Below are 19,191 nucleotides of genomic sequence, written 5' to 3'. Positions count from 1 at the left end.
GTGGCGGTAAGGTTGTCAAGATGCTAGACTTTAGTACTGATACCCAGGAAAATACCTGATACTGGATAACATTTCCACTATGTTTTTAGGTTTTCTGAGGCAGTGCGTTACTTCAGCTGACTTGGCACTGGATTAAATACGGCTGGTAAGGTAGGCCACTGCTTTTTCTGTTTCGATGATGCTGGACGTTTTCATCTTAAATCTGCGACTTTAAAAGAAACTTTTAAATTAACACTATCTATCAGTGTTACAGGACTGATAATGTTGAGCTGATATAATCTTATAGCTTTATTATTAGCCATAGCCACTAACGATGATGAATCAAGAGTGACTCGCTAATAATGGAGTGCTAACGTTAGCCCGTGCGCACGTGGTCTGAAGCTAAAGTTGATGATAACTGTTTAGTACTTAAGCATTGTTGAAACAGGAGCTTTACTGACCTCTTGAAATTCCTCATAAAGTGTCTTGTAGTGTTGTGAACACCAGCTACATCAGCTGAGAGTGAGGGCAGGTGCTGTGTGAAGCTGTGTGTTAACTGGAAGACGCAACGATGGCACCCTTTGTATTGCTACTATTGCAAATGAGCATCTAATTATATCATTTTTTTGGCAAACCTAGCAGGAGGTGCTAGGTTTTCCAATCTGCTTTGAGACTTCAGAGAAGTTGAAATTTGTATGTATTTTCTTACCACAACATTTAAAGGCTCTAAATTATTTTCTTGTTGATGCTGCCATACACCTCTGCATATTTTCTGAGTTTGTTAGCAAATGTAAGTTTGTTAGCAAGGGTTACCAAGGAACTGTTGCCATGTGTCAACTAATTTAATTCAGAGACATTATGAAAGAGACATGTGTTTTGCAAATAATTTTGAGTAAAAATCCATGAGAGAATTAAGAAATGCCAAAGATAGTGTTTGTCTTGCACCGGTGCCCGAATAGCTAATCAATAGTTGAACCAATTTATATGAGAGCAAATTCTGCTGTTGCATTGACAGGTGCACTGCACACAGTTGTGGTTTTGTGGTAACAGGCATAGCTAGTATCTTATGTATCATACTTGTTTCTCGGCTTATCAAATCCATTATATGGATTAGCATTTAATTTGTTAAAGGATCTTAATGTCTCATAACCACGACTTAAGGTTTGAGTGAATGAAATAATGAAATCAGCTGGCACACCATGTGATCTTTTTTGATTTTGCTTTTAAATAAGATCTTGTTCAAGGGAGTCAACAATGTTTGCCATGTGCTCTGTTCGTATGTGCTGGTTTGCTTTGAGTGGATGCTCGAATATTGTTTTTTGGTATCTGATCTGAGTGCTGTTTTTAATCTATCTGCTGCAATATTTAGCCTGAACCAGAGTGTAGTCTGTAATATCTGATACAGCTCATGCATCAGCAGTCAGGTTGTAGCCATGATTGAGGACACCGATTAATGGGAGTTTGGAGTTTGAACTGGCTTAAAATGAAACACATTACAGAAATTTTGACCTATACAACTTTTTAACTTATAGTGTTATATTGTTTATTACAGCTGAGAGACTTGTCTTCTGCTCGTCAAACACATTTCATTGCAGTGTTGACCGTGTGCTTACTTGCATATGACAAATAAAGCTGAAAACTGAAATAAGGATGCGTTACCCACAACCACCAGGTAAATAGACTGGCGGTTTACTTAGTCCCTAAGGACCCCAAAGCGCTTTACACTACAGTCATCCACCCATTGGTGATGGAAAGCTACATTGTAGCCACAGCTGCCCTGGGGCACACTGACAGAGGTGAGGCTGCCGGACACTGGTGCCACCAGTGTCCGATTACAAGACGAACTGCCAACTCTTGAGCCACGATCAAGGGTTGGTCAAAGAGTTGAGCATCAAGAGACTGCATGTCACTGATGGGACAGAGAGCGGGACTACTGAATGAGTCATGAGAATGACTCCTTCAAGAATCAAACCCGCAAACGTGGGAAATGATTACAGGGTCACACAAACCAACATCGTCGTCTAGTGACGAGGCACATAGGTATACCATTGGTTTAGCAACAAGTCTACCATCGGCTCAATGGCCTCCAATGTTGTGTTATGTTAATTTCGCATTACCCCACAGGACAGCGTTGCTGTAACGACCCCACCCACATTAAGGTGGTACTCAGTTGTAACGGAAAATTACAGAAACCGAGTAGGTACTAGTGGAAAAGAGGCAATTGTGACAGCAGTTTGATGGGTTTTAATATTCAGGGCAGATTGTAATAACTCGGACGATTTGAGCAAGTCAAAATGGAACTTTATTGATTACCTGCTAAACATGACATTGAAAGTGTGAGGATGGCAGCATGAGGGTATTATGCACAACTGAAGGACAGAGTGGTAAGAACATGTATACTGGCTTGTCAGTAGCTGCTGGACAGCTACAAGCCCTTACAGCCAATACTTGGGAGAATGATAAATTAAAAGTTCTGCTCACTGTTTTTTTTTTTTCTTTAAATGTAATCAGTTGACAGTTATGAAATTCTGAGATACTTGCAATATCACAAACATTTTTCGTTGAAAAATAGGGCAGGTAACTGAGCAGAGAGTGCTCTATATCTCTTAACAGACGCTGGTATCCTCTGACTTCTCTAACACCTTCAGATTGTTTGAAATCATGAGTGACAGAGTGGCAGAGCGTGGCAAGTTGCTCTCATGTGACAGCCAAAGATGAATCATTTAAAGTGCTCGTTTGTGGCCTCACAGAGCAGTGTTTTCTGGACTATTAGCTACACAAGCAGCATTAGGCAGATGAAGCAGACTCTCCTCATATCTCACCATACGCCTGAGGCAACACACAGAGGGTGAAACTTCAAAGTATTCAGATAAGGAGATAAACACCTCATGCTGAACTTGAGGAACTTTGACAGATTTAACAGAACAAAGAGTCCTCTGTCTGGCTGCTAAGGGACAGTTTGCCTATAACTCAATTTGCTCATCAGTTTGCATGCCTTGCTTTTTGTTTGCCGAGTTCATAAAATGGCAACCTAATCTGTTGTCACCCCTATAAACACAGTGTTTTCTCCCCAAACCTAAACTGTGTTTTTTCAAGATAGGTGGTGAAGGAGGAGATGCTATCCTGCTAAACACAGGATGAGTGTGGGAATGGCAGGGTGGAAGGGGGAGGGTGAGGAGGTTAGTCTGTTTATGTGAGTGCGTGTGTGTGTGTGTGTGTGTGTGTGTGCTTCGCTGGTTGTTGCTGGGGGGGGGGTTGCCTGGGGGACCTGCCTCTCAGTGTAATTGAAAAATGTGACCTGGAAAATGTTTGCCCAGTGGAGCATGAAAGTTACCTCCACAGCAGTGGTGGCATGCTCAGAGGCGGCTCACCTGGCCCCCTGACAGGGAGAGCCTCGTATTGGGTGGGAGCTCACGTTAAGAGCCACTTTATCCCTCCACCACAAGCAGAAACATGCATTATTTAAGAGAACTAAAGAATCCCAGATTGACCGAGGAATAAAAGAGGTGAAAATTCAAATGGAATCTCCACCTTTAAGCTGTGAAAGGAGTGACCTCAACAAGGGCACTTGGCGTGCCTAATTGAATGCTTGTGTGCTTGCGTAATTGTCATGGGGGAAAAAAAGGATTCTCTAAAACATCTGCATGAAAACAGTGTTTTTGCTGATTAGAGAGTAGTTAAAATGCATCACTACAGGGAAAAACACTAGAGAACATTGTTGTGTCTCAGCATATCTGACATTCACTAAGTTGGTGATAAAATGCATTAGAAAGAAAATCACCTCTGTTCTGCACACCCTGCATCATTGTCATTTATCCTAAACCATTATTTCAGATAACACGTGTCTTCATGCTTTGACAGGTATGAAGACATATGACAGTGCCCAGAGTACTTTAGCAATCTAGACAAACTAAATATAACAAAGTGAAAAGTCAGCACAAGACAGAGACGTGATATACTATACATTTCAGGTCCAATGTTGATACTGGGTCACCGGCTAAGAATAGTTTAACATACTCTAAGAAAGTGAATGTTGACCACTGTGGTGTTTAAATGGGGAATGCACTGAGCAAGAAAACGCTAGAGGTAAACAAGGATATTGTCAGTGAAAGGTCTAAAGTGTCTTAGAAGATGAGCATTCACCCCAATCACACAGCAGCCTGTGGGGATACATACTAAGCAGATGACTGCAAGGCAGATGTAAACAGTGACGGATTCAATGAGCCTGAACAAAACAAACAAACAAACAAACATCTAAAAAGCCTGTGATAATGGCTTATAATAGAAATCGCTTTGTTTAAAGTTCTAATAAAAACAATCTGTTTGCACTTTGTCTCACTTGCAGTTTTTTTCTTTACTTTTTTCTTTTTTTTTAGACAGTCCAATTCAAGATGTGAGATTAATGCCTTGGGGAGAGTTTAACGTCACTTTCGGAGGTCTGCAGTGCTATCAACAATCAGGTAGGTAAGATCTCAACCACATTGGTCCATTGGCCAACAATTGCTGGGAGATACTGGCTGTCGCCGAGTGAAAATGGTCGCAAAGAGGATGCTGCAACGAAAAGATTCTTGTGATCATTTTGATGGCTAGAAAACTGCCATAGTCTCCTGTAGTCTGCATGGAAGACACTAGCTGTGTCCCCAAACGCAGGCTGCATCCTCCTGAGGCCGCATTTGTAGACCGATTACGTCACAGCAACGCGACGAAGGCTGTCCCAATTCGTAGACTCCAAATGCGGCCGACAAATGCGTCCTCCTTTTCCCCAGATTTGAAGGATGGGTCGGGTGTATCCTTCATGGCCCACCGTATCCCAGAATTCATAGCGCGACCCAGCCAATTCCAGTTTCCAAATATGGTGGCAGCTACTTAGTTTTAATATTACTCTTATTATTCTTTCTGGGTCATAAAATAAACTTTTAACATATTTTCAGGCGAGAATGTAGCTGTGTAAACTTCAAATATCTGCTCGGTTTATCACGATATCACATATTTGAAAAAAGTGCTCCAACGTTTTCGGAGACGTCTGTTACCCACCCGTTCGATAGCTAGCCGTGGGTTCAAGGGTCCCTAGAGCCGGCGAGAACAGCGGACTCCCAGCTTCATCATTTTCAGATCTAAGTTATTAGATTAGATTAGATTAAATAAAACTTTATTATTGGGTTCCTCCGGGGTTTTAACACAGCTGAATCAACGCCAAACAGAAAACTGATTAAACAGAAGTATGAGATAGTTGAGAATTTACGGCAGTGTCCAGCGGTGACGCAAATCTGAAAGCCGTCCCATTTCACAGCCTCGCACTTCCGGCCTTCTTGGTTTTCGAAGGACCTAGCCCACAAAGACTGCGAAGGCCGGGTCCTCCAAAGGATGCAGCCTAGGTTTTGGGACACAGCTACTGACTTGCTAACTACTACCCATGTGGTAGTAAAACTTCTGACTTAGATTGGAAATGGAGACTGTGTTGCATCAAGGTATAAAATATAAAGGTAAAAAGTTAAAATCTTCTTCATTTCAAGTCGCACTGGTAGCAACCAAAGCAATTGAAAAGAATTTCCAGTGAACCACTGTATACCTTTTGGTACCTCAAGCAACCACTTGGCACTCAGTCAAAGAATACACATTTCCTCTGGGGCCCTGTGTTAGCCAAAGGACTCAGGCTTTAGCAGTTGATTTCTCTGGTGGGTTGGTTCCACTGTTGTTTCCTAGGTGGTCACTTACTGTTGACTGAGGCCGAAAAGGAATGTGCTATTTCCCGAAGTGAAATATTGACAAGAAAACCTGTGTAAAGCTGGGTATATATAGAAGCCTGAATCTCAGGTTACTGAAGTTAAGGTGGACGCCTGAAAATCACGGATCTGAAAAAAATGAACTGATTTGAATCCATCCCAGGTCACCAAGTTTGCTCAAACTATTAGACTGCTTAATGTGTTGATGTAACAACTAGCAGAGCAATAAGGATGTTTTATTGCACTGTAGTGACGGCCACTTTGAAACGATGGGTGCAGGAAGTTCTTTTGGCTCTTTTTCTAGACATCTTTGAAACTTCCTCCTTTCTCATATCTTTACATTATGTTATAATTTGGAGTAAGAGTAAAACGGCACCACTATAATGATAGCGGCTGTGTCTTTGATTTAGTTTTCAAAAATAAATGAATTAAAAAACAAAAGGAGAAATCTGTTTTTCCTTTACTTGGAACAATTAAGATACCACTACCCCTAATCTGTCCTATGAATCTCATACTTTAAATTGCCACATGATATTCCTGAAACTAACCCATAAGTGCCTAACTTTGCAACATTTATAATATGACACAGGGCACCGAGAGGGAGGCTAACTGAGCTTGTTGGCCCCACACAGTACTAAAGCAAATGCTTCAGGGCCAGTGAGGGGAACGAGCTAATTATGGATTGACTCTGTGTAAGAGGGACTTGTGCTTCTGTCTTTAATGAGGAAATTTGCATCTTCCATTAAACTGATGTATGTGTGCATACATCGCATTATAGAATATTACATATGAGCTGGAGGAGTACATTTGTGAAGTTCTACCTCCCACATAAGCCACTGCTCAGAAAGATAAATTCGTCCGCCTTGGGCCGTCCGTGGCATTTCCTCTTGGAACAGTTAGATTGTTAAAAATCACTTGAGTTACGCAAAAGTTATTCACCTACTTGGTTGGTATATAAACGTGAAGCAAAAAGATTCAGTTTTATTGGAGAAAGCGTTACGTGAACATTGCTTCTTTACCTTGTGTATATCATTGCCGCCACCGTCACCATCAGCTCCTACAAGCCTACATGAGATAAAGAAAAGCCATATCAGGTAATGTATAAATGAGGGTACAAACAAGCTAGTAAACAGCGTGAATCTAATTAAAAGATAATGTCAGCCATTTTGTCACAAATGTTTCTGCTGCTATGGGCCTATCTTTTAGCCCTAGGGCTCCCTATCTGTTGAGGACTATTGCTCTCTTCTTGCAGGCTGTATCTTTAGTTGTGCTGCTATCTCCATTTCCGCACCTCAGACTATAGCTTCCCGACTTGGTGGTATTTCTGCTGGCTGTCATGCTTGACTGTGCTGACCCAGTATTTCTGAATGTCCTGTTTAGTTTCTCGTATAAGCTTCAAAATATACTTCTGGTAGCAAATGGGGACCTTAATCAGGAAGCCGCGACAAATATGTTTACATACAATGAGTCTGATGAGCTTTGGTGTACTACATTCTGCCCCAAATAACATGATTTTAGTTTTTTCTTTTCCCAAAGTCCTCCTCAATATGGAAATCATAAAGAGAAATACAGTACATTAAAATTCTGTGTCTGGAAACCCTGTATTTTGCACCCCACTGAATACGCCTGAAGACTTCCATTCTCTTTGAGGATGGCTAGACTTTACGCAAACATGTCTTCTAGGAGGATGAAATCTCTGACAGGAGGATTGACCAGGCCTATCTCCAGAGCAGCAACTGCACGTTCAGAATGAACATCACCCCGCTAACTGGCCGCTGGAGGGGAACTTGAAAGAACAGGAGCACTGACGCACCTCTGAAGATGGTTTAGCATCGACCACTGACAGCTGACTTCAAAGACCCAGTTATGAACATGACAGGCAGCCTGTGCAACAGCCTTTGAATCCAGTGCACATTTTTATCAAGAATTTATGGTGTATTTAGAAGTGATTTTTTTTTTTTTTTTTTTGCAGCACCGGGAATTTGATTTGACTGTACATTTCTTCGCTGACACGGTAACTCTCACAGGTTTCTTCTTGATGTTGATATATATGGGACTTGCATTTTCATGAGTGCATGATGTTATTCCACATGGCAGCTGTTGATATTAGCGCCTTTGATTCCTGCGGAGTTCTGAAGAAATGCTGCAGAGAAAGCCCCCCAAGGCACGAGTTGTTTATTTGCCTAGATATATATTAATCCAATCAATTTGGCTCAACTCACACCTTGTGGAGAATTGTAATGGAGCAGATGGATACAGAGTAAAGAAAAAAAAGGCATATATTTTGGCACATTTAATGTACATCTATAATTTGGTATCTACACGTTCAAAGTTGCCCACCTACAGTTCTGTGATGTGATACTCATCATCTTTTCAGTGTTGTTTATTCAGATATGCAGTAAAATGAGCATTGGCGTAACTACATTTGGGTTCTTTTCAAAATATATAGGTCTGTCATTTATTTCTGAGTTACATGTAAATGATTTTACAAATAATTTTGAAAAATTAAAGTTGTCCAGGACCAAAAAATAAAGGTCTAAAATGATCGTATTTTTTTTCCTCTAATTTATCTAATTTTCTCCATGTCCGTGCCCCCTTTTGCTGCATTTCTTGCAGCCAATTAAAAAAAAACAAAAACAAAAACAGATAGAATAAACACAAACACAGTATTGGGTGACCTTTTCAATCAGGTTTCTCTTTCTTATGTATTGCCCTTCTCTCATACTAAAGTCACTCTCAAGATCACTGGTGGTGTATCCAATTCTTTCACTCCATAAAATATCAACCCTCGAGACATGGTCCCATAGTCTTGTTTGTATGAGAGGGCGGTGATACGTCTGAGTGTGAGGCCATGTGTGAGTGCATATGCGTGTGCCCAGGCATGTGTACTTGTGTGTGTTGCAGTGTCATCCCTCCCTGGAAAATGACTTATTAAAATGAAATTACGCAGCGCCCTGACCCATGGCAAACGGCATGAGCCGCAATTTGTCTAGCAGTTGAGCTGTGAATAAAATCTGATTGGCAATAATTTCGCTTTGCTGTTGATATCGCATCCCATCCTCCACGTCTTTTCTTCTCCCCCCCTTCCATCCTCTTACCAGTCCCTTGCCTTATCATAGATGTGTTGATCTAAGGGTGAAATATTACTAATATGGTGAACCAGGGTCAGTGAGCAGAGCAGAGCGATGATGGCAAGTGGGTGGTTGTGAGGTTAAGGATGGATTATATGAAACAGGAAGCGCTTGTGGTAATGTTTAATGCCAAAACACACCACTGATCTCTGGTAAAAGACTGAAAAAAACATATGTGTGGCTGTTTGTGTATAAGTGGGTTGTTCAGAAAGTGTGTGTGAGTGTAAATCTGCACAACCTGAACAAAGTGTAATTGGTTATTTAAGCAGTTTCCTTATCTACTTGTTGGGAGTACATTTTGTAAGGGTCGGGTTGTCATTAGGATTAATTAATTTGCTTTAAAAATGGTATTTGCTATGATCATCTCTTAAATGTATTAAATAAATAGCAATAGCACTTTTTAATTTATCTCATTTGTCCAGTTAAATAATTGTATTTTTCTTCATACTAAACACAAACTAAAAAAAAGCTTGTATGATACAGGAAATGATGGAGGTGGATAATGGAGGCAGGGAGTTAAAGACCCTAGTGCAATGGTGGCCTTGGACAGGTTGATGTAGCTCCAGCAATGAGCAGCTCATAAAAAGTGCTATCCATAGGCCTTAGGAAGATATTCTATCTCTCTGCTGCTAACGGCACAGCCTAAAATCACCTGCTCCATCAAAGTCAGGCCCCCCTCTACAACATAAAATGCACCAGGAAAACAGCAAGGAAAACAATAAGACTGTGTGTGTGTGCAGTGCACACTTTGTGAGGAGGCATTTGCTTTATTTAGCAGGAGAATTGGGATGCTCAGTGCAAAGCAAGTGGTTATGAAAGTACTGTATTTTTTGAGTTTATTGAAATTCTAAAATGTCATATTAATCTGTCTTTTCACATTTGTGATAGTAATATGAATGTGTTTTAGCCTGCTTGGCTTTATTGCTATTGGCTGCTTCTTTTGTTTTGGGTTCCACAAAGCCCACCTCTGTTATAGTAAAAAATAATGCAAATAACAGAATATTCAACAATTAAAAAACAATGTATTCAATTTCTAGCTATTTATTTTTTCCTATTCTTTTCCACTCTCTGCATAATTGTTAGTGATGAAAAACATATTTATGGCTATGCCAGTGCAACACGGCCTGGAGGTTGCTAATCGAGATGCAGAAGGGGGCTTGAGAGTCAGGTCTTGGATGGATACGAGATATAACAAGATGTACATAAATAAGGCTCTACAGCCTGCCACAAAGAAGCTTTGGTTGCTATAGGCTGAAGACATACAACAGAGGTGCAGAGGTCAAAAGAATAAAAGGCTTGTTCTCAAAAGACCCATATTGTGTCTGCAGTGGAGAAGCAGCAAAAGGCTCACCCAGAGATGAGACTGGACAATACTTGAAATATGTGTAGAAGAAGAATTGCAAAACAGCTCTCAACAACAGAAAATCACCAGAAAAGAAGCCTCAGTCCTTAAAAGCTGGAAAGGGCCTGGGCCAGACGTGAACCACAGAACTCTTAAATAAGTCAACAGCACAAATGAGGGAACTGCTAACAACAGGTACTCACCCAGCTATGCTAACACATTGCAGATCCAATAATCTGCCCCTCCAGAACATGAAGCCCCTCACTGCAAGCTGATCATGCGCATGTGCTGACCCATCATTAGGACCAGTGTTACAGATCCAAAGCACCACCTACTGAAGAGTGTACATAACCAAAACTCTAACGCAGAGGTTTCAAACATAAGGCTGGGGGACCAATACTGGCCAAGACTCCAAGCCAAACTACTGGAAAGATGACATAAATTTTAGACTTTGAACTGGGTTTTTTTTATTGGTTTTACAGCTTTCCCTACTGATAAACACCATTCATGCTACACTAAAGTAAATGAATAATAGGTAAACCATTAAGTGATGGAAAGCTCCTGTTTTATAAAAACTGAGATATATTGTTGAAATTGGAATTCTTTTTTATATTAAAATATCTCAGGGATTACATGTCTGATTAAACTTCTTTACACTGTTTCACTGGTTTGGCCCACAAGATCAAACTAGGCTAGTATATGGCCCACAGTTTAAAACGAGTTTGACATCCCTGCTCTAAGGCTAGGCAGACCAACCTGAGTGGTTCCCTGGACAGACTGTAGGAAAATCCTCAGAGCCCCACATGAATACTGGAGTTCTTGCCACAAGGCCGACAGGAATTCATCAAGAATTCAATGCACATGTGACAAACATCATTCCAAGGCCATCGCTCAAGTCTCCACGATGTGTATCATATACCAAGATGATTTACTGTCCCTCCTGCTCTTCTGCAAGGGCCTGAACCTGCTGAACTAGATCACTGCAATGAGTGGGTATGGGTAGAGATTCAGAAGTGGACTGACCATCAGACACCACTTGAATACCGATCACACTGATCTCCATGAAAATTGAAGACTAGGACTGTGATCCCAAAGCTGAAAGCGTCAAATCAGTAGATTCCAGGTGGCTCATAGAAGTGTGCAAAGGTCTGGTACACAAAAATTCTACAAAGATTCATGTAAGTACTTGCATATCTGCCATTCATGTGTATTGAGACAGTCCGTGGGGGTTTAAGTGTTAAACATAAACAATCTGTACACGGTTATTATCAAGCTTGAAGGAACGTTCTCAGTCATGCAACATGTATAAGCTTCTTTTCCTGCTTCTTTTTTAAGTCAAGATGTTTTATCTTTTTCGGGAACGCCTTTGGGCAACACAGCAGGGAGAAGAGGAAGGAGATGCATGCAGACTACACTGTCAACAACAATGAATTTAAAGAAAAAAAAAAACTGTCTTGCTAACAACCGAACCTCTAAATGTAAGAAAAGGGATGCACAGGTGGCGACTATAAACTTTTAAAAAAAGATCAATTATGGTCAAAATTAAATGTTCCTTAAAATCCTGGTGGAGAAATTCTTTCTGCAGTCTGCTTAAAAAAAAGAGAAAAAAAACCCTCCTTTTATGACCTAATTGAGCACATTTGAAAGAATCGAACCAAACTAAGCTCAGCACACATAATAATTCTTTTGATTGAGCCTCCTATATAGAGTTCACTTACGTGTCTCTATATATGACGATGTTTGGAGAGGTTTATAACACTAATAGCTTTGGTGGTGGTGGTGTGAGGGTGGGGGGAGACGTCTGTCAGAAAGGACAACGAAAACTTATCTAATTGTGAGTTGTGAAACTGGAAGCTGTAAAAGCAAAAGAACAATCACAGTCATTATTAGTACCATTACAATCATCATCGAGCCCACTGTCAAGTGTCCTCCATTGCTTCTAAAAAGGAAAAAAAAATCTCCATCAAAGCTGATATCTCCTGACCTAGAAGCACAAATTGCTTGCTTTAAAGCTCTGGAAGCTTTTAACACATCATGATCATAAATGTCTTCCTCCCACTTTGAACTATTTTCACCGACAGTAACTATTTGGAGGTGAATCTTGTGGCTAGTTTTAAGGTCACGCTATTGTCATCTGTCACATGACAATGGGGGTACTTTGCGTCTCTACTTGAGTCTTTCTCCAGAGACAGAGAACTTAAATTTCCTTTCAGAGCTAATAGAAATTTAATTCTGCCTATAACTCTGCTGAGACCTCCGGGCTCGACACTAGGCAGGGCCCTGGAGGAAATAGCTTCAGATGTCATTTACTTTACTGTTCTCTTCTTATCTCTTTCATTTCTTTCCCTTTCCCTGCTCCCATATCTTTTCATGATGTTTGCTGTCATTGGAAGTGGCTGGAGTGGCCACGTTGCAGAAATATTGATTTCTTCCTTCCCTTCCTTTTTTCCTTTACCCCCCCCAATCCTTCCAATTCCTTAAATCCCTCCACCTCCTTTTCATTTCCTGTGTTGGATCTGAGTCTTTATGTTGACGCATGACCAGCCTGCTTTACTGGTTGCCCATCCTGCTTCATTCTTTTGCACGCTTCCCTTTTTTTGCTCTTCTGTCTCCTGATGTTTTTTTCCTCCACGAGCTTGATTCTGACATTGTGTTGTGGCTTCACTGTCTTTAAAAGCACTCTCCATTATAGGGTGGCTGAGAACTGAAGGTGTAGCGGTGTGTGTGTGTGTGTGTGTGTGGAGGGGGGGGGGGGGGGGGGTGTTCTGCTGCCATTGCTTCACTGTATTCTTCCTTGCATCCGTCAAGGCAGCAGAGGCCCGTGTTCAGGCACTTGGCTCTTTGTCGACCTCAGGCACTGACAACTCATTCCCCCTGACAACACACAAATAACTTTTGCTATTAGTGAGGTCACAAAGTGAAATGTCTTTTTGCAGAGCATGTTGATACATGTTGATAAGAAAAAAAAATACCAGTAACCCCCCCCCCCCAATGAAAAACCAAAAGAAAAAAGAAAGTTTAAAGTTTAAGCATTTTCACTGGTGAAGTGTAAGTCCTTGAAACTGTGTTAGGTTTTGTATTGTTGATTGTCATTTATGCTTAGAAATATCTACTTATATATGCTTAGAGTTTTATAATTAGTTGTAGATTGGTAGAGGTTTGATCCTTGATAGTCTGCAAACTTTGTGTGCATTAGAGAGCACTCTGGGAGCATGGGAGAGGTCGTACGTTCTCTTATTGTTTTATGGTAGGACAAACGTGGCTATATCTGTTTTAGGCTAAGTGCCTTTTGTTTAGATGAACTGTTGGACTTCCAGACCAGCAGGTTTGGGGAAGTCATTCATGGGGTCACACTCTGACCCCACACACACACACACACACACACACACACACACACACGGGCAAGGTACTCTTTGTTTGTATGTAGACGTCATATGTTAATGAACCTATGCATATTCATGTAACCTCAATAAAAGAGCAGTGTTACGGGGGAGCGGACGAGAGCAACTGGGGTCAAGCGAAGGAACGGCGTTTGTCCGGTTCTCTCCCGTGCACGAGAAACATGAAGAACTTTGCCTACTTCGTGTCTTGCTTGCTGTGTAATTATATTGTCTTCAACGTTCCAGCGAATAGGTTCAAGCTACAAACCTATCAAACTGAATAAAGGTACTCTATATTAATACAGTAATATATACAATACAGTATTTTTACAAAACAAACTATCAGTGTTTGGCGCCTGCAGGTGCAACTGTAGGGCATCCTGTACTGTAAGATTTTATCTCCACTGCCAAATACACTGTAGCTTCCTTTTAATATTAATTCATGGGACAGATCCGATTTTATAATGGCTCAATCAGGTGGAAATTATTTCACAAGCCTGTTTTCACTAGTATTTAATTAATTGATATATTGGAAAGCTTACAGTACTGGATATTTGCACAGATCCCATAGACGCTCCACTGGATTGTGATCCAGTGACTGTGAAAGCCATTTGACTACTGTGAACTGCCATGTTCAAGAATCCAGTTTGAGATGATCTAAGCTTTGTGAAGTAACAAGTTATCCTGCTGAAAGAAGCCACCAGAAAATGGCAAACAAAGGGGTGGACATGCTCCACGACAATAATCATGTAGGCTGTGGCATTTAAATGATGCTCTGTTAGTACTAAGGGGCTCAAAGTATGCCAAGAAAACATCTCTCACATCATTACAGTTCCAGCAGCCTAAACCACACAAGGCTGAATGGATCCGTGCTTCCATGTTGTTTGCACCAAATTCTGACCCTGCTATCTAAATGTTGGAGCAAAAATTCTTTTAGACACATCTGCCCAGGCTGACCCTCTATGAATACGCCTTAGTTTCTTTCACTTTATTATTCTACAGGAGTGGCTATTGTAGTATGTCTGCTTATATTAGTTTATATATCAGTTTGAAGCATTCTGGCTGCTCTTCTCTGACCTCATCAAGACATTATCACACAAAACTGCTGCTCGCTGGACATTTTTTCTTTTTTGAACCATGAACTATAAACCATAGAAATGGTTGTGTGAGAATATCCTGATTTCTATGTATGTCTTCTCAAGTCTGGTGTTCAGTTTGCCAGTGCCAGACAATTTCTGAGAAATTTAAAGTACCTCTATATTGACTATTACCTTAATCCAACATATTAAGGAACAACTTCCTTGGCATAAGATGGCTCCAAGAAGCTGGAATAGGGTGGCCAGGGAGTTTTCCATCCACTGTAATATATTGGATGAAATAAAGTGGGCAATTTTAAAATGGGAAGGATATTACAATTTTAAGCTTGCTTGTTCTTTTCCCCTTCCAATTAAAATTCACTGTCATTACCCGAGAGGTTTTGCATTATTAGCCAGCGATCTGTATCAGTAACCAACGTGAACATAACTTTTGAATAGCAAATCAAAGGTAATTTGAGTACCACGCCATTGCATTTGCTTCCCCCCGCCATAGTTTATCCCAAGCAAGCTCTTGATTCTGGTGTTTCCACATTTGCCGTGCTCAAAGATACATATCAGTTGCTTTAACTGCTTTGTTTGATTACTGATGCATATTGACAATAATGACTTCCCACCAAGCAGATGCCCAGAGTCTGCTACTGAAGAGGACATTAGCATTGTAGCTTTACTAGTTCCCATTAGCAGTAAACAAATGCACCTGTTTCTGTTTACCATCTCTGCTATATTGCCTCTGACAACACACCGACGCCAAGTCATAAACACAGAGGAGGAGCAATTCATCTTTATTGCACGCAATCATTCTAAACATCCACATGGGCTATCTGGCCCTCTAAGACAGGTAGTGTGGTAGCCAAATAATACCCCCCTTTCCCATCCACACCTTTCCTGTTGTGACTCGGGTTCATCATTTTACCTGAGTGATCCCACTGGCCCACAGTGTGTTAGTATGTCAAACTAAACCACATGGGTTTATAGTGAACTCTTTTTTTTGTCTGTTTAAGTTACCTGTGTGTCTACCATGTTAACAGCAGGTCCTATGCTACATCATTTACAGTAGTTTTGTGATATATTGGCTTTTATTAGTGAGCATGATTAAAGTCAGCCAAGAGGGGGAGCAAGCAGGTGCTGGGCTGATGAGCAGAGTGACAGTGTTAATAGACTGAGGCTCCAGGGAGGTGGCCCTCGTTTGCAGCACCAATCCGTCTTGATTTCTGCACATTGCCTTCTTCAATTACACTAAGTGTTTAGCTCTAGTCACCAGCAACCTGGGCATGCACAGACCGTCGCTGGGGATAGTGGCGCGCACCGTACATTATGCACAGTACATTATGCATGAAAATAGGAAATACAAGCCAGTTTTGCCACCATTTTGAAATAAATTCTGGGACACACTGAAACTTTTTTTCCCCTCTCTATGAATTTGTTAGTAGCTGTGATTACAGCTGTGATTGGATATGAAGTGCTAGCCTGCAATCTATAGGTGCTGCTTTGCTATCTCTAAGATGTGTCCAGGCTCTTCGCTCAGCGAGAGGAGATGATGCAGAGATAAGACATTGAGGAATACTTTCTCTTCAGTGGAGCACAGAGGGAATTAAAGGTGTCCTCTCCCATCTGAAAAAAGGCTTATTATCTTCATCACCTCGCCCCTGCACCTGACACCAAGCAGTACCTTTACTCAAGATAAGACCTAATCTGGACTCTTGCTTACGTCTTTATTTACCTGTGTCAAGGTTATGAGCTGCAGAACAGGCTGTCCCTATTCAATCAAAACTGACGACACTGAGCTGGATGAAAGGAGGAAATAAATTGGATGCATTTTTGTGTATCGTGCGAGTGTATAATAAGGTTCCTATTCAAAATAGAAAAAGTAAACCACCAACATGCTGTTTGGTTTCAAAGAACCTTGCGAATTCAGGTTATTGACTTTTGCAAAGTGAAAGTAGGAGTAATTCAGCTGCACGTTAATAAGGACATGCAGTGAGAGCCAAATCCTCCCAGTGAAAGTAATGCAAATGAAACGTATATTTTCTGGAAGACAGGATGAGAAAGACATCAGCAAAGACGCTTTTTATGAGTCTTTGTTCAAACACCATATTATCATCCGTGTATATCCTGTGTTTGCCTTGACACAATAAACAACCATCAAGGGAACAACTGTCAGCAGAAATATATATTCTACCAGGTAACGATACACATTTACCAAATGGCCTAAGGAAAACATTGTCTCATTGTTTTCTGAGAATGAATGTGGATTTCTCCTCAGGAGACAACGGTTTGTTATGGAGAATGCTGATGACAGGCAGTGAATCTAAATTCCTATAGATTGTTTCTGTAACCTTTCTCAACTGAGGAATAACAGAGATGTGATCCCAGCACCACTGCTCTTTAGATTGCTCCCTTGCTGTCACTTGACACAAATAAGACAGTGACGCGAGGGATGTGGCACCGCTTACCTCGGCATTGAGCAGGGGGAGGACGTGCCATCTTTTGACCTCCTGATGCATTTCAGAAAAGGTCAACCTGACAATCGTCATCTGATCAATCCGCTGCTGTGACTCTGTCAATCTTCCTTGGGACTCCTTTGGAGTTGGAGTGGTGGGTGGGGAGAATAATTTCCCCTCCATCCCGATTCTCCACCACCCACCCTCGGCTCGCCTCTGTGGGGGTGGGGTGGGAGGTGACCTTTGTGACCACGTTATCATGTGGAAAGGTCACACCAAGGCCCCTTGAAAACCAGAGGGGTGGGGAGGATCGATCTGGAGGCTTTCTTTTATTTATCTCAGTAGACATGCTGCTCCTGGTGTTCTTCCAGGCCAATGGTGAGGGGGAGCGATAACGATCTATTAGTGTTGCAGATATCCTCCTCCTTACCTCCTCTCTCTCTCTCCTGCCCAACCACCCCTGTCCCTCGCTTTTCTTGTCAGACACCCTAACTCTATAGAAGCCCCTGGCCCTGAGCCAGAGGCATTTGTTAGAAGGAAACTTGGAGGTCATCAGAATGAGGTGGTTGACATCCTGGGGTCGGCGCAATCCTGCCATGTCATTGCTTAATACAGTGCATGAAAGGGAGAAAAATCGGGCTGCACTCACAGAGGCTGCAGCGCTATTAGAACTGAAGTCGGGGAAGAGGGGGTGGAGGCATTGAGAGAACATCACATTCACTTTTCCGTCCCGTCCCCTTTGACTTTTGTGGTGCAGTGTATTAATGGCCCGCTCTTATCACCATTTATCATTTGAACAGTACAATATATAGGAAGTGGTTGCATCAGTGTGGGAAAACAGAGGAAAGATAGAGACGTTGCACAGCGAGATGAGCGTGTTGCTGAAAGCCTGGATGATTTAATTAAAGAGTTTTCCTTCCCGCTGTTTTCAGGTCTGCGTTTTGTTTGGAGATGCAAAATGAAACAAATGACTCATTGACATTGCTGCTGACTCACACATAGCTCAAGATGTCTTAAGCTCCTAACACCGATAGCATTCATACAGTAATCCTGTTGTGCAGCGCATACAGACACACGAACAAACCCGAGCGCCCGAACGCGTTGCCAGTCTCCTTTTATTTACTAAAACACCACCGCACATAACACTTCTTAATGTAGTAAAATCGCTCCGCCCTAACATGCGTCGAATATTTCTCCATTACCTCACCATCATGGTCAATTAGGCCCCAACTTTCTCCACCTTTTATCTCCTTAACCAGGGTCCTCATCTGCTGCTTGTGTCACGCGGCCTACAGATAAATAATTCAGTGAAGGTGGGGGTGGGGTGGAGGGGATTTACAGCTCCCGTCTTACCCAGTCAGGCTGTAAATTCTGAGTGAGGGGAAACGGGAGAATATAGCGGGGGAGAAAAGAAAAGGGGAGAAGGGGGAGGAAGATGAGGGAGGAGAATATCTGTGGGGAAGTGGTCCCCCGGGGGCCATAGTCTCACACAGGCAACACCATAAAGTCACCATTAGAATGCTGTATTTATAACAGTGGGTTTGCCCAGGGCTGTGGATGCAATACTGAGTTTCTCTCTCTCTCACGCGCTCACGCTCACACACACACACACACACACACACACACACACACACACACACACACACACACACTTACATACTTGCACTCTCACTCTCCGTCACACAGTTTCCAGTGAACACACTAATCGCACAACTCCACACAGACACACATCCACATACTAGACAGTGCCCATATCCACATGATAATATCATTTTCCTCCGTATTAGTAGACTCTCGTCATAAAACACACACTGTGTCCTTCTCCTGGCACTGCCGTCCCTATATATGGTGTTCAGCAGGGCGCCAGCATCACAGAATATCAATGGCTTAATGAGGCGAGGGCTCTTTCTGATGTGCTGCAACATTGACTCTTTGGGGGGAACACAGAGACTGAAACGACTCTGTGAAGAGATAACAACGCCCCCCGATGGACTGCTGGACAGCTCAGAGCATGCTCAGTAGTGCCTGACATAATGGCTGCATGTAATGATACAAAACATCTCAGCGTACAAGGATGCTTTCCCCCCTTCTCATGCGC

The 19,191-nt window shown here is 41.9% G+C and overlaps 1 pseudogene; it reads right to left on the bottom strand.

Moving 5' to 3' along the window:
- LOC146631802 (uncharacterized) overlaps positions 1-17,276 on the bottom strand; it is a 54,114-nt pseudogene extending 36,838 nt beyond the window's left edge.
- Between the last annotated feature and the right edge of the window lie 1,915 nt (positions 17,277-19,191).

This window comes from Diplotaxodon limnothrissa, linkage group LG5 (genome assembly GCF_057381915.1).
Source record: "Diplotaxodon limnothrissa isolate DT_005_m linkage group LG5, D_limnothrissa_male_GT1.1, whole genome shotgun sequence".
NCBI classification, from domain to species: Eukaryota; Metazoa; Chordata; class Actinopteri; order Cichliformes; family Cichlidae; genus Diplotaxodon; species Diplotaxodon limnothrissa.
This window is presented reverse-complemented; position numbering and strand designations above follow the sequence as displayed.